Source organism: Pteropus vampyrus, unplaced genomic scaffold (assembly GCF_000151845.1).
Source record: "Pteropus vampyrus isolate Shadow unplaced genomic scaffold, Pvam_2.0 Scaffold36, whole genome shotgun sequence".
Lineage (NCBI taxonomy): Eukaryota > Metazoa > Chordata > Mammalia > Chiroptera > Pteropodidae > Pteropus > Pteropus vampyrus.
The window spans coordinates 4104005-4109529 of NW_011888817.1; positions in this window are offsets into that span (position 1 = coordinate 4104005).

Here is a 5525-nt window from a genome sequence, read left to right on the forward strand (position 1 = left end):
AAGCCTTTGGAGTGCCTGGCCTTGAACTTATCTTCCTCTGTGCCCTGGCCCATACTGTCCTATCAGGCACTCTAAGTGTCCAGGGCTGGAAGCCACAGCTAAGGGTCCTTGGTAGGAACTAAAGACCCTCTTTTGAAAAAAATGTGCCCGGTGATGGCAGCATTTTTTTCCCCACTCATATTTGGGCCTCTCCGAGCCTCAGTTTCCTGTGTCATCATTTCCATAATAAAGGCTCCTTTTCCACTGGTTATAATTTGGCTATAAAATGGGGAGGAAGACTCTGACTCTAAGATCTGAGGGGCAGGTGAGGTTTAGAGCTCTGGGAAACCAGAATGGGAAAGTCTCCACTGGACCTCAGGTGCACAGGGCGTACACACACGCACGCACACACCTCTTCTCGTGGGCACACTCACAAACAGTACCCATGGTAATGGGCACACTCTCTCACACACACATTTACCGGCAACTCACACACACATCTATGTGGACAAGCCCTCATGGAGGCCAATACTGTTATGCTGCAGCCACACGTGCAAACAGTTACATGTGTGTGTGCAAAGACACTTATAAGGACACATCTATCTTTGTCAATGCACACAGACCCATTAGTGGAAACATAGACAGGCCTCCATATAGGGTTACGTAGACACACACACAGGCAAGGGCACACGTCAGGGTTGTGTAGACACAGACCATCCTGTGGATGGATCTACACACACATGCTGAGGCAGGTGTGGAATCCAGGCTCAGAGCTTGGACCTATAATCGAGGTCAGCCCTGGGAGGAGTGGAACCCTGGTCATGGAAGTATCCACTTCGCCTTAATTCAGGGACATTGACTTTCTACGTGGTTTGCCGGCCTTGCATTTCCAGACGCTTCCCCAGCATCTGACTTTTAACTTTCCCCTCCCCCTCCCCAAATGTCCCATGGAGGTGAAGAGAGCCTGCCCTCCTGGCCCAGAGAATGGTGGCTGTACCAGAAGGGTTGCACATAGGGTCCCCTGAGGCAGCCGGGGCTGGAGGGCAGAGCATCAGCCTAGGGGCCCAAAGCCCTAGAGTCAGGGTCAGGCTGAGAGGCCTTGTGCATGACACGTGGCCTCCCTGAGCCTTAGCCACCTCACCTGTAAAATGGGGGTACTTACTGCTGCTCAAACGGGGGTGCGAAGGGACTGCTGGCATGTGGTAGGAACTTTGAAATAGCAGCCTCCACACCTCGACCACCCCTGGAGGGCAAGTTTCCCTGAACTCCTCTGTTAGGGCCCATCTGACATCCTCAGGGACCTCATGGGGAATAGTATTGAAATCATGTCACATGATGAACTGTTAAAGCAACTGGGGACTTTGTCCTGGAAAAGAGCAGGCCAGGGGGCTGAGAGCTCTGCCTTCAGATCTGAGAAGAGCTTCCAGGTGGCAGGGGACCAGGTGGATGCTGGGGATGGAACTAAGGCCAGTGGCTGTTGGACTTCATTCAAGGAAAAGAAGCATTGAGAGCCAGCTAGAGAGAGCATGAGACATACCTCTCCAGAGGTAGAGAGCTCCCTGTTATGGGAAGTATTAAAGTAGAGGCCAGGATATTCTAGAGGGAGTTCAGCGTGTGGGATGGGGCTGGAGGCAGGATCAGATACTGATGTCTGGAGCAGGATGTGCGCAATGTAAACTTTTATTGAACAAATGAGAGAGTGAAACTAAAGCTCCATTCATGACCTGACAGTCTGTGATTCAGGGCATAATAACTCTGAGTTCCTACCCTGGCATCTTCACCTTCTGGCTATGTGACCCTGGGCCCCCCAAGCCTCAGTTTCCTCATCTGTACGATAGGGAGAATTGACCATCTTCCATGCTCTAACCATCATGTCAACTCCTTCAGTAGCTTAATGGTTCACATCCCCTATTGCTGCTTTTCAGTTTATCCCCAAATTTCTGTTCTTATAAAAGAAAATGACATTGAAAGCAAAAAGCATACAGACAAGCTAGAGAATGGTTAATACAAGGCCCAGGAGAGTGGTTCTCCTATCCCATCATGGCAGGGGGAGGGAGGAGGAAGAATGTGATTGGGGAGCAGATGCTAGTGGGAGCCCTAAGGTCTAATCAGCAGATTCTTTTAAAGCTAGGAGGTGGGTATGTGAATATCTGTTTCGTTACTTTTCTGTAGATAATATTTTTACTTATACACTCTCTGTTACTATATTTTACAATAAGATATTTTAAAAGAAAAGCAAAAGATAAAAAATAGAAAGAGCCCCCTCCCCCCAGACCTCTGAAAAAAGAATGGACAAAAACACTTACATTTGCATAGAGTTGCAGAACTGCCTGTGGTGCATCAAAGTTGTGGAGTGTTTATTCTTGGCCAAATCACTGTTTCAAGCAAGTTATCCTGTCCACCAGCTCACTCTCTGCTGAATTATCTGGTGGCCCTTGAAGCCATCCTCATCATGGCAACCCCCGACAAGGAGTGTTTCTGGGTACCCAACCCCTGCTGAGCACGCTCCCTACCAAGCTTCTTAAATCTTACCAAAGCCTTCCACGTACATGTCACTGGGCTTACTTCATAGATGAGGAGCTGAAGTCCACTGAGTAAGTCTCCTGGACCCAGCAAGGAAGGAACAGAGCTGGGATTTGAACCGAGATCTATTGATGCTGAAATTGTGCCCTGCCGTCTGCACCTGCCTCACCCCAGGGGCCAAGCCCCTCATTTATAACAACTAATGCTATCTACACTTTACACATATTATTTCGTTTAACCCTCACGGCCATCTTATGTGTCAGGTATCCTTACTATTACCCCCATTTTAACACTAGGAAAACTGAGGCACAGAAAGGTTGGTATATTGCCCCGGTTCACGCAGCAGATGAATATCAGAGCTGAACTTTGAACCTGGGTAGACTGTTCTGCCTGATCTGGCTCTTGGGGAGCACAGACACCATGGAAGCAAGGCAGAGCTGTGGCCCAAGGTCTACAGATGACCACAAGGACCAACAGCCAGCAGGGATGGATGGCTGGGGTTGGGAGATGCAGCTAGGGAGATCTGCTCCTGGAGTGACACCAGCCCTATGCAATGAGCTATGTCCCTTCCTCCTCACCTACCAGACCTGTGGTCTTTGCGGAGGTGCTAAGGATGTGGGTAGAGCTGAACAGAAGCTAGAGCAGGCGCATACATCCCTACCTGGCATGTCTAGGCCACAGGTTCAGACACTGGCCACTCTTTGTCATTTGCTGTTGGCATGACTTTGTCACTGGCAAGAATGTGACGTTTACCACATGTGTGTCTATAGCTGCCCCTGAGCAGGCTTCCGGAAGGGGATCATAGAATGTGCTCAGACCCAGGGTGAGGGCTGGGCCCTCATTACTGCCTCATCTCTGAGCCTCAGTCAAGTCAAGCATGAGCTTGGTGATCTGAAGGTCCTTAGCTCACAGAGGCCTGGCCCCATCCCAGGAGCACAGGAGGAAATGTTCTCAGTCCTGTCCTCAGAGAGCCTTAAACTTGACTGGGGAAGAGCTGAGATGGGACGGACAAGGAGAAATGAGAAACAGATAGAGGAGGGGGCACCAGAGTCATTCAACAAACATTCATTGAGCACCTACTATGTGCCAGGGGTTATTCTAGGTGCTGGAGTCATAGCAGTGGACAAGACAGCTAATGCACTCCGTGGAGATTTGATCCCAACAGGGAAGGCAGAAGATAAACAAGGAGGCAAATAAACACGTCAATATTTGATAGTGTCTTTGGATGGTGACGAAAACAGACCGGACCAAGGGATAGAGTGACTGATGGGCGGGTGGGGCGAGGGGTTGGTCACTAAGACTTTAAGACAGGGCGGTCAGCAAAGGTCTCTCAGCAGAGGTGATATCTGAGCCAAGACCTGAAGGTTGAGAAGGACCTAGGCAGAGGAAGGGAGAAGGGAGCTCGTAGGAGAGCCCACTGCCCGGCAGTGGGAGCCGGCTTCTCCCATCTGCTTTCTCCCAGCGCCTCTGAGCTAGGCATGGCCACCATTTCTAAAACATCCGTCTCCCTTTTATTTGTTTTGCTTCTACACAACATCCCTGAGAACCAGATGGGATGAAATTAAGTAGCCCATGGGCAGCTGGGGAAACTGAGGCTAGAGATGGGAGGGGCTCATAGAGCCTTACTTGGTGCCCGGATGCCAGGACCAGAGCTGGCTCCCGCATCGTCCAGCATGCTCTTCAGCTGCCCAAGTCCAGTCAGGCTGCAGCCGAAGTGGAGTCAGGCCATGGGCACCGCTCCTCAGGGGTCACGGGGCTGGAAACGTGGGCTGCAAGGCAGGGCCTGGGAGGGGCCGGGTGGGGGTCCGGAGCGGAAGGCGCCCAGCCCTGATTGGAACAAGGTGGCGGCACTGGGAGCCCCGCCGGGCTTCATTGATCTTGCCCGGTGTTCCAGCCACCGGGCGGGGCCAGCGCTGGGCAGGCTGCCGGTTTTCCCAGGTGTGGGGACACCCTGGGGGAATGGCTTTTCATGTGGTTATGGGGTAGGCCTGCCACCCAGCACGTGGGGGAGACCAGGGCGTTAGGGGCATTCTAGCAGTGGGGGCGGTCTGGAGACGTGAAATCCCACAGCCAGCAAACGTCAAGCTCCTGGAGACAGGGTCATGGACTCCAGGCTCCAAGTACGTTAGGGTCAGAGCTCACATCTGTTGAGTGCTCAGTGAGTGCCAGGCACAACTCTGAGCACTTTCTTCAGCTTAACTTCTTTTGCCCTCACTCCACCCTAGGAGGTGGGTTCTATGATCATCCCCACTTACAGGTGGGGAAAACAGGCTCAGAAGGGTTAAGCAACCTGCCTAAGGTCACACAGTGATGAGGTTTTTGTCTAAAATAAAATCCCTAGATCAGACAGTTGTAGCTTATAGGAAGCACATCTGGTCAACGTCGGGAGGACCTTGGAGATCCTTGAGTCCAGCTCCCTTGTATTGGAAAAACAGGTCTGGGGAGGGGATATGGCTTCCTGAGGTCACAGGATGGTCAGTGGTCAAGGGAAGTCCAAGTTAGGACCCAGCACTCCTCCAGATCATCTCAGGAGCATGGGTGGTCCCAGAATATGTGGTCCCTGAGGGCACTGGACCCCTTTTCCTTCAGTCAAGACCTAGTCTTCCGTGTATTATTACTGATTTTTCTGGTAGGTAACTGACAGTCTCCTGCTAGCACACAGGAAGTTCTCTTAAACATCTAACCTGAATCCTTCATGTTGCAGGAAAACCCTCTTCCTTCTCATCTTGCAATACTTCTGAGAAGCATCTGTCCTGTGATGTGAACACTCTTGGAGTGGGTGTCAGCTGAGTAGAACAGGGTTGGGGGCATTTGAGGGCCAGGAGTGGAGAGGGGCAGCACCAATTCTCCCCTTCCAATCAGCCCTGTGGGGTTCTGCATGACCAGCCCCCCTTCCATCTCTCTTCCTCATCACCTTCTACTCTCCCCTTCCTTCATCCCGCCCCAGCCATGCTGGCTTCCTCGCTGGTACTCGGCACACCAATCCTACCCCCATTGCAGGACCTTTGTACATCCTGTTCCCC